At 41.1% G+C, this 11,326-nt stretch overlaps 1 long non-coding RNA gene across 2 annotated transcripts in view; it reads right to left on the bottom strand.

Moving 5' to 3' along the window:
* LOC117484372 overlaps positions 1–9,099 on the bottom strand; it is a 16,928-nt gene extending 7,829 nt beyond the window's left edge. Inside the window, exons 1-2 of one of the 2 annotated variants that reach the window (XR_004556133.1) lie at positions 9,057–9,099; positions 6,287–6,330 (exon numbers count right to left, since the gene is read on the bottom strand). This is a non-coding gene — a long non-coding RNA (uncharacterized LOC117484372). Of the gene's footprint in view, positions 1–6,286; positions 6,331–6,764; positions 6,803–9,056 lie in introns of those variants that run through there. The other variant, XR_004556134.1, reaches the window with a different exon arrangement.
* Between the last annotated feature and the right edge of the window lie 2,227 nt (positions 9,100–11,326).

Genomic DNA, 11,326 nt, shown 5'->3' with positions numbered 1-11,326 from the left:
CATCAAGGCCGAAAATTCGTTTTTTTTGTATTATATTTGTATTATATTTCCATTTAATCTTGTGGACGTGCAGATTCCCTGTCCTCCATCAGGGGGTGCTGCAGCACCTCAGCACCCTCAGCACCCCTACTTACCACGGCCCTGTATGAAAAGGTTCAACGACGCACACACACTTCATCTCGGCTCGCGCTGCACGCTCACAGGCATAGATTGTGCAATAAAGTATTGCGCACCTTGGAGGTGCAGCGCAGGCATATTGTTATTCAAGAGATGCGTTGTTCTTTTGGAAAACATGTTTTTCTTTTCAATAATACTCATTACATTGACACATGCATTATTTGTGATTAAAATAATGGTTGTTGTTGGTAATGTATTAGCGACCCCCACAGATGTATGATTTCACTGCGTCCGTGGGAGCTCAGACCCCTCCTTATGGGAGCTCAGCTCCCATTGGCTCCCACATAACTCGAACCCTGTGCACAACAATAGTTGCTATGATTTCTGGAAAGAAGTCAAAGTCATAAACAGCTGTAAGACTCCCTTACCGTCTTCTATAGAAGGAGTGTGTGGGTCAGACATTGCTGAACTGTGGCGACAACACTATCATGAGTTGTTCAACTGTGTTAAGAGTGATGCATTTGTGGTTGAAAAGGTTGACTCCACTGAAAACGTTACAGTTAGATCAGAGGAAGTCTTCAACACTATAATGAATCTAGAAAATAACAAAGCTTGTGGCCCGGATCTCATCTCAGCTGAACACTTCAAATATGCCAGTCTTAAGCTTGCTCCTCTTCTTGCTCTGTGTCTTACTGGTTTCCTTAATCATGGTGTCTTACCAGATTCCATGTGATCTGTGCTACTTGTGCCAGTCATCAAGGATAAAGCTGGGAAGATGAATGGCATTGATAATTACAGACCCATTGCTTTAGCTAGCATTCTCTCCAAAGTGTTGGAGAGAATTATGTTGGATAGGCTGGAAAGGTATATTACCACAGCTGACAACCAGTTTGGTTTGAAAATAAAACACGGCACAGATATGTGTATTTTTGCTTTAAAAGACATTATAGCAAAATATAGAAGCCATAATTCCACCATGTTTCTGTGTTGTATTGATGCTTCCAGGGCATTTGATAGACTGAATCATTTCAAATGATTTGACAAAATGTGCCAGAGAGGGGTACCCAAGTACATAATAAGGATCTTAGCCTTCTGGTATGCACATCAGACTATGCAGGTGAAGTGGGGCAATACTGTGTCTGAACATTTTGATATTGGTAATGGGGTCAAGCAAGGTGGGATTTGATCTCCTTTGTTGTTTAATCTGTACATGGATGATCTGTCTAGGAAACTGACCTTGTGTAAAACTGGCTGTGTCATCGGTGCTACTGTTGTCAACCACCTTATGTATGCAGATGATGTAATCATCTTTTCCCCGTGCAGTGCTGGCTTACAACAGCTTCTGAGGATTTGTTCCCAGTATGGCATTGATTTTAATATTAAGTATAACGCCAAGAAGAGTAGCATCATGATTGTGAGAAGTAAAGAGGATACAAAGGCTGTATTTCCTAATTGTATTCTCAGTAGCAACATTCTTCTTGTGTGCAGTGAGATGAAGTACCTTGGTCATTATATTTCTGATGATCTTACAGACGACAAAGACATCCATAGACAACGCTGCAAACTGTATGCCCAGGCAAACATATTAATGCGGAAATTTCACAAGTGCTCTGTAGATGTCAAGGTATCACTTTTTAAAGCTTTCTGTACACCATTGCACACGGCTCAATTGTGGAGTAACTACAAGGCTAGCAGCATGCAAAAACTAAAAGTTGCATACAATGATGCTTTACGGTTGCTGGTGAGGGTACCGAGATGGCACAGTGCTAGCCAGCTGTTTGTTAACTTGGGGGTACCTACCTGTCAAGCCCTTTTAAGAAAGTTAATGTACAAATTCATGTGTCGCCTAGAAGACTCTGACAATCATGTTATCTCGACTCTAATGAACCCTGTGAAGAGTTCTACTCGGTTCTCTTCCATGATTTGGAGACATTGGCGCAATAGCCTCCACAGACAGTGAGCATGTGTGGTTATTCTGAAATGGACCAATCTGCACAATGACTACTTTTACTGTCGCTACTTTCACTATATTTTGATGAGAATACTTTTCTACTTTCACTTGAGGAACATTTTGAATGCAGGACTTTTACTGAAACAGAGTATTCCTACACTCTGCTTCTACTTGTACTAGAGTACAAGATCTGAGTACTTCTACTTTTACTCAAATACAAGATCTGAGTACTTCTACTTTTACTCAAGTACAAGATCTGAGTACTTCTACTTTTACTCAAATACAAGATCTGAGTACTTCTACTTTTACTCAAGTATATTTTGATGGTAATACTGTAACGGACTGGTTATAATGTTGATGTTTTCATGTGTTTTATTCTTCAGAGTTTATTTACATTTTACAGAGTGTCAGTGAACGCGTCTCTGTTTTGATAGACAGTTGTTGTGAAGAAAAACAGCCAAAATGATGAAGAGAGAAAAACAAGAGTAGGCGCGTTCACACCAAGTACTTTTCCCACAGTATTTCATGAGAACTTTAGTTCATGAGAGTTCTTTTAGTTCTGACGAACTAAAGCAGATCGCGTTCACACCAAAATGAGTTCCTGGGGGTGGATTAGGCAAATGAGCCGCTGACGTCACTTATTCTTCTTCTGCTTTGGGTTTAGTGGCAGGCTGCAAACAACTTCACGGCGAGTACAGTAGGTGGCGGTATGCACCTTAAAGTTGCAATTCGCCAAAAAACCGAGAGAAGAAGAAGAAAAGCTTCCGCTTCCGCTGGATGCTTCTGTTTACCTTCCGACCTCAGACACGGTATGGAGTTGACGTTTTGGTGGTCGTGTTATACAGCTTCGTAACTGAGTTATTTAAGCCAATAACTCAGCCACAAATACAAATACAGATCGACCATTCAAATGCAATAGAAATGCTGAGTCGGAGGCGAAGGCGGTTAAGAAGCCTTAACAAAAGGATTGGACCACGAAAAGCACACGCTATGGACATGATTCGATAGCTGAGGATGATGACCGTTATCACGCCCAAAGAACAGCAATGGTACGTTCATTATATCACATTAATACTATCTAATGTAGGATTTATGGAGTTATGTAGGGCTAATTTGTGTCTTTGTATGTATTCCAGATATGCGAATACAACGGAACGCGTCGTGTCCCGCACTCTCTCTGGGTGAACAATAGAACCTCGGCCTGGTGCACACCAATGTGCAGTGGATCAAAGTGGATCTTTTCAACTCCTCTGTATTCGCCTGGAAGCAACCATTGGGGAGACGCAACCTAAACAAATTGCCACGGGGCAAGACACGCGCACAGCCCTTGAGGCATCTGAACAGCATGGAAATTGTAAATTGACAATAAAGCTGATCTTTTGTACAGTGCATTTGGTTCTCTCTTTTATTTACCACAGTCAACAGACACAATTACAATAGTGCAGACACATCTTAGTGCAAAGATGAAATGTCAGTATCAAAACAGTACTCATACTGTATATTTGGATATATATAATATATATTAATATGAGTATATTATGTTAAATGTGTGTTAAAGACAATGGGATGAGGTTGAAAGCTCTTTAAAAAGCTTTTGTATACCATCTTTACTGTGATAAATACATACATGTTAAGCATACACATCTGAAGAACTACGTTACACACACACAGGTTAGTCTGTGTACCGCTGCACTGCTGCTGGTTTAAACAAAGACAGTCATGATGCTAGTGCCGTGCATGTAGGTTCTCTTTTATTTATCAGAAGCAGATCAATAAGTGTCAGTAGTATCAAAACAATATAATAACAGTGGCAATATATATATATATATATAATAATAATAGGTAGGCTCAGCAGCAGACACACCTTAGTGCAAAATTAGGTGTCAGTATTAATAACAGTGGCATATATATATAATCACAATAATACAAAATGAACTGTCCCAGATGTAGGCAATTTGGGGTGAAGTGTCTTGCCCAGGGACACAACGACATCCTGACTGCAGTGGGGTTTGAACCTGTGCTCCCCTGATCCGAACACCAACGCACCAGACCACTGCACCACACGCCTCCCAACAAGTCATTGTACAGTTTATCAACGACAAGTTTTTCTTAATTTTTGTATTGAAGGCCTGTTGGATTTAATCAGCTCTCTTAGCACTGCCAGAAGCCCAGCCTGAAAGGTATTTTGTTGCTCCACCTCGATTCCTGGGCCTTGTGTGAATGCAGCAGCCGTTCGTCGTGCATCTCCTTGGCACGCAGGTCCTCATTCTCCTTGCTGACCATGGCACGGCGGTCCATCGCCATGATGGTGTCAAGGAAACTGTCATCGCGTGCCCACTTTCCTAAGGTGAAATATGCAAGATACAAGATCAGTTTAATCGCAACAACGAGACAACACCTTTGATTTGACTATTAACATTTTAAATGGTGAAGGCACTAGCAATTGGGGGATGGAGGGCTCTCAGGACATGATAGGGAGGCGTGTGGCGCAGTGGATAAGTGCATTGGTGTTCGGATCAGGGGAGCACAGGTTCAAACCCCACTGCAGTCAGCATGTCGTTGTGTCCCTGAGACACTTCACCCCAAAGTGCTCCTGTGGGGATTGCCCACAGTATTGAGTATGTAAGCTTTGGATAAAAGCGTCTAACAAGTGACATGTAATGATTCAAAAAGCTTTTGGCGGCCATATTGAATAACAAACCAATGTGGTTTACTTGTTATCCACAGTTTAGCTGCTAAATGTTACCTTTACAAAGCTACGCTGAAAACACAGCAAAGTTCATATAACGGTATTAGGTTAGTTGAACCTAATATTTTTATAGTTAAACTCAACACTTTTCTTTGTGCTCCACATATCTAAATGTATAAAGTGTGTTTTCACCTCCGTTCCCTCCTGTTTGCTGCAGTATGGCAGCAGCGGTCAGGATGGGATCCTCTGTGATCAGATAGTAGTCCTGATGGTGTCCGCTGACCGGGCACAGGGTGTGGAGCTGCCTACTCTCAGCGGGGGGGAACTGAACGTGGAAACTGTGTTTCTCTGAGGGATCCTCCATGTAGTCTGAGAAGCCTTCTGAGGAAACAAGGTCAAACTATTTAGGATAATACTGTGACAAGGAACAATGTTTAGGCAGTAAATAGAATTTCAATTACATTTCTACTTCAATGTGCAAAAATATTAGAACATCAGTCTTTGTGGTATGCAGGTAATCAACTGTTTAAGCTTTTACCATTAACATGTAGAATGAATGTTGCAAATTACTTGAAATTATAGCAACTACAATCTATTGTTTACCTCTATGCATTAGCCACAGAGGTAGCATTATGTCCAGCTAGCATGCTAATTGCTAACGTTATATTATCGTTTTATCCCGGAGGGGAAAACTAGTTTCTAATCCTGAGAGAAACACCTCGCCTGAAACACACGATTAGTGCCATGAGTTAGTGAAGCAAATTACAGAACATTGCACACTTATTCACAAGTCAAAACGTGTTCATAGCGGGCATGGCTGAGAATAGCTAGATAGCTAGATGTTGTTAGCCAGCTTGGACCTAACGTTAGCAAGTTCTAGCATGGCTAGCTCGATCTACTGAGCAAATAAAAGTACATCTAAGACCAGTATTGTGCAGATTAAAACAGTGCAGTGCATGTATTTTATTTTACCTTGGTAGTCGTCCCGACATGACTTTGCCAGGTCTGCTAACTTTGCAGAGCCACAGAAACTGCATTCAGTAGAAGCTTCTGAATGTGGCGCTTCGCATCCTCCGAGTAAATCGCCAGAAGCGCAGACACATCCTCATCACTCCACCGCTCCAATTGATTTATTTAGTGTTGCTATAATAACTGCTTTCACAAAAGGAATCTCTTCGGGTGTGCTGCGAAGCGAGCAAATACAATGGCCGCTTACAACAAAAAATTCAGAGTCAAACGGGCGTGGTTTGCATTCCGCACAGCCAATCAGACGTACGAACTACTTTCTCCCACAACAGGCCCTGCTCTCTAGCAGGGCCTGAAAAGCGGGTCTGAAGAACTAAGTTGAGCTACTTTAGTTCCTGGGGCTTTTTGGTGTGAACGCAAATATATCGTAGTTCTGATGAACTATTGTGGGAAAAGTACACCAAAGTACTCCGGTGTGAACGCACCTAGTGTTGTTTTCCTCTGAGGACATGCTCCATGAAAGAGTTTCATATCTTGATGAATGGAGGATATTCAGTACTCACAGTTCTTCTGGATCTTGGCTCTGATCGTCTCATCCTCTCTGATCCTGTAGGGATGAACACAATCCAACAGTTATGGATCCAGTTTAAAATAAGTGTTTGTTCTTTGAGTCAGCTTCAGAGTCCTGACTGATCTCATGCTTTACATCCCATCATATCTTCTCTGCAAACACTACGACTGACTGCCACAGCTCTCAGCTGCATTACAGGAAGTAACAGTCATTAGTCAAGGAGCTAAAAACATCCCATCAAAAACAGACTACCTTTCCACTCTTCTGTCAAATCCCATATGTCTGGTGGAAAGTTGATTACTTACTAAATGTGGCTTTGCATTTTCAGCTGGCCTTCTATAGTTGATGGAAGAATGAAAGAGCCTGCAGTCAGTGGGTAACATCACTGATCTGTTGTGATTCCCCAGTGAGAGAAACACCTCCCTGTGTTTCATACAATACTGCTGAACCAGCAGAGACCCCTTACTGACCTGAGGGTCTCCAGTCTGCAGTCTGGACTCTCCAGAAGATCTCTCAGCAGCTCCTCTGAATCCTGCAGATCGTTGCCACTCAGGTCCAGATCTCTCAGATGGATGTTGGACTTCAGAGCTGAGATCAGAGCAGAACAGCTGATCTCTGACAAACTGCAGTCCCTCAGACTGAATAAAGAAAACATGATGAGGATACAAATCTGATTATAATCCAATCAGATGTTACTCAACAACAACAACAATTATACTCACTTACTTACTTTAATAATATCATTGTGTGATTCTTATTTGCTAATGTTTATCTATATTTACTACTTCTCACTCTTCTTAGCTAAGCTTGGGGAAAGTCCTTATGAAGAAGATGTGTTGCAGTGTTGTTAGTGACTCTCTATGTGCACCAACAGTATGACCTTCACCTCAGGTGAACTGAGAACTTCCTGATACGGCTTCCCTAACTCCCTAACTCCCAGAATGCTCCTTCATGATCAGCAAGCTTCCCCCCTCCCTTTCTCCTCTCTCGAGCCTCATCTCAATACCCCTCCTCGACTCCTCCTTTCCCTCACTCGCGTCCCTTCCTTGCATCTTAGCTCCGCCTCCGTAAGATGCGAGGAGGAGACACGAGGAGACGCGAGGACAGAGGAGTCCTCAGGTATTAATTGGGATGTCCTTGTTCACTCAAACGTCACTCTTAAACAACGTCTGTTAATGATGACATGTGCACAGCTGGATCCCCTCTCATCGGGCTTAACTGAATAACCTTTAGAACCGGCCCATTTGTTGTTAAATAGTTATTTAAATGATGAATCTTTCTCTTGTTAGTCAAGGAATTCAATGTATGATGGTTGGTCCTGCTTTTGTGTTACGTTTTGGTGTAAAATGTACATTTCAATAAAATTATAATGATAGTAATGTGAAAGCCTTTACCCTGAACATGTGTGTCCTGTAGATCCCGACATTCAGGACTGTGCATTTTAAATAATTTAACTACTCAATATTTTAACACGAAACAAAACAAATAATTGTTATTTATCAAGATCTAGCCATTTATGAAATAGCTTTCTTAATAGCTATGTTTTAGTGACGTTCAAGATCATTAAACATGACTTAAATTGTTAGTATAACCTTAAGAAATGAATTGCACATAATAATTCCCACGGAGCTGTGAGCACTTATACATTTATGTGACGCTTTCCCACTCATTCTTCCAGTTCTCCGTTTTCCTCTCTTGAAATCGACCAGCTGTGAAGGTGGGGGCGGGGCTTTTATACGCGAGTAGTGAAAACACTTCTGCGTAGTCTGCTCTCGTGTATCCTCCGGATGTTTCTCAATCGCGAGTAAAGCTGCTTCAGAGCCACTATTTCAAGCATACTACGTCATCGAGTGCCGCCGAAGTACTGTTCCAATCTCCAGTATACTTGGAAATCTACCGAGCCCGGCGTACTCCGTTTGGAGAAATATCGAGTCTGCACATGAGTAGACTTCGCGGTCTTAAAATCCCCACAATGCTTTGCGCACTGACCAATTTCCCCAAATCTGTGGCGGAAGATGTAAGGCGGGGCCTCTCATATGACGCAAACCTGCACACTTGCTAGCGTGTTCCACACTTCATTTTCCGAATGCCAGGAAGTATTCTTGACTCGCTTCTGAAGCAAGATGCTCGGCTGACATGTGCTACCAAGCAAGCGTACTCGCGATTGAGAAACACCCTCCCTTTCGTCTCCTCCCTCACCCCTCCTCCCTCACCCCTCAAAAAAACGTCCTTCAAAATGGCGTGTCTTGATCGATTTCCGGGTCAAGTCCCGGAGGAGGGGAAGAGAGGAGTCGAGGAGGGGTATTGAGACGAGGCTTCTGTGTTTAAATATGCAACTCAAACTCTACTCTTCCTCTTCCTCTCTGCAGACTGTATGCTCTCTGTGTGACTGACTGAACTTTCTTCAAGAAATAAAACACCACAAAGAGCTGAATGCTTTGATTCTCTCTCCACATTTGATGAATAAAATCCCACCACAATTTAAAACTAAAATGACTTCAGATGACCTTTATTCAGACGTTATCGTTTACTAAATATTAAATACATAGATTTACTTTTCACAACTAACATCTATTAAAGTTACTTCAAGAAACAGTCAACATGTATGTCTGCAGTTCTTACTTCTTACTCTTAAAAATGAAATATGAATAAAAGGACATTTACAACTTGATGGATATAAGTTATTAATGAATATAAATGAGGTTCAATTACAAAGTGAACATGTGAGATCTCCAGCAGTAACAGAGAGTCAGTGAACTGACCTGAGAGTCTCCAGTCTGCAGTCTGGACTCTCCAGAAGATCTCTCAGCAGCTCCACATCTGAATCCTGCAGATCGTTGAGACTCAGGTCCAGATCTCTCAGATGGATGTTGGACTTCAGAGCTGAGATCAGAGCAGAACAGCTGATCTCTGACAAACTGCAGTACCTCAGTCTGAATAAAGAAAACATGATGAGGATACAAATCTGTTTATAATCCAATCAGATGTTACTCAACAACAACAACAATTATACTCACTTACTTACTTTAATAATATCATTGTGTGATTCTTATTTGCTAATGTTTATCTATATTTACTACTTCTCACTCTTCTTAGCTAAGCTTGGGGAAAGTCCTTATGAAGAAGATGTGTTGCAGTGTTGTTAGTGACTCTCTATGTGCACCAACAGTATGACCTTCACCTCAGGGGAACTGAGAACTTCCTGATACGGCCTCCCTAACTCCCTAACTCCCAGAATGCTCCTTCATCATCACCAAGCTTCCCCCCTTCCTTTCTCCTCTCTCGAGCCTCATCTCAATACCCCTCCTCGACTCCTCCTTTCCCTCACTCGCGTCCCTTCCTTGCGTCTTAGCTCCGCCTCCGTAAGATGCGAGGAGGAGACGCGAGGAGGAGACGCGAGGACAGAGGAGTCCTCAGGTATTAATTGGGATGTCCTCGTTCACTCAAACGTCACTCTTAAACGACGTCTGTTAATGATGACATGTGCACAGCTGTATCCCCTCTCATCGGGCTTAACTGAATAACCTTTAGAACCGGCCCATTTGTTGTTAAATAGTTATTTAAATGGTGAATCTTTCTCTTGTTAGTCAAGGAATTCAATGTATGATGGTTGGTCCTGCTTTTGTGTTACGTTTTGGTGTCAAATGTACATTTCAATAAAAATATAATGATAGTAATGTGAAAGCCTTTACCCTGAACATGTGTGTCCTGTAGATCCCCACATTCAGGACTGTGCATTTTAAATAATTTAACTACTCAATATTTTAACACAAAACAAAACAAATAATTGTTATTTATCAAGATCTAGCCATTCATGAAATAGCTTTCTTAATAGCTATGTTTTAGTGACGTTCAAGATCATTAAACATGACTTAAATTGTTAGTATAACCTTAAGAAATGAATTGCACATAATAATTCCCACGGAGCTGTGAGCACTTAGACATTTATGTGACGCTTTTCCACTCATTAGTGCGAATGCTGTGCCACAGCATTCCACTATAGTACTTCAAATCTTTATTCTTTCCGCTTATTATTATTTCAGCCAATACTTTGGCTCTCCATAACTTCAGCTTATTTTCAGCTACAGAAACCATTCAAATATTAAACTATTCAGCCTGTTCAGGAATCGATGGGAAACCTTCAAATTTTTAAAAATATTTTACACTTTTTGAAATATTCAGCTTTTTAAACTCTTTTTTTTAACATTGAAGTCAATGGGAGATGCCTTCAAATCCTCTTTTCCTACACTTTGCGCCAAATGCTACTCCTTCCACATACTTTCAGCTAGACACTTCATTCCAACTTTCAAATGATCACAAGACCTTCAGCTATTCAAAATTGACTTTTATTTTTGATATCTTTTACACTTTTTGAGATATTTAACTTAGTTTGGAGCTTGGTAAAGAGGCTTTCTTCAGATTTTAACATTAGTGTGGATGGAGCAGCTCGTTAAGTCTAGAGTGCTTTGATCTCAAAACAGAGTGCAGCAGTGCTCCCCAAAAAATGTTTTAAACTTGCCATAATTCCCAAACCCTACACTCCTCAGACATATTTTTTCATGAAAAACGTAGGAAAACCTCTCCTAGGTTGGAAAATAAAAAAATATTAAGAAATAATATTAAACAAAATGCCTCTTGAGGGCATGAAGAGACAAAAAGTCCACCTAGCTCCCAATTGATTCCCATGTTAAATCTTTCCGGAACTTTCTTCAGAACAGAGAGAAGTACACTTTAGACAAACTGCTCGCATTTCCACATTTTACACACAAAACCAAAAAAAACAACATATATCAGTTCATTGGGGTTCGCTGATGCTCACGGTCTGGTAATTTTTTGATAGGAGCCATAGCTTTTGAACAGGTGGCAAAATTGTCAGATATAATCCTCAATGCATTCTTAATGGGACTCAGTGCTGCAGTTGGTATATCGTCATAAGTCGTCACCATGGTAACCTTTCATCTCTGGGTTTACACACACAGGTGTTTGTAAACATTCATTCACTACTACTTACATTTAATATCTTTTTTTTAAC

The sequence above is a fragment of the Trematomus bernacchii genome, unplaced genomic scaffold (assembly GCF_902827165.1).
Source record: "Trematomus bernacchii unplaced genomic scaffold, fTreBer1.1, whole genome shotgun sequence".
In the NCBI taxonomy this organism is placed as follows: domain Eukaryota; kingdom Metazoa; phylum Chordata; class Actinopteri; order Perciformes; family Nototheniidae; genus Trematomus; species Trematomus bernacchii.
This window is presented reverse-complemented; position numbering and strand designations above follow the sequence as displayed.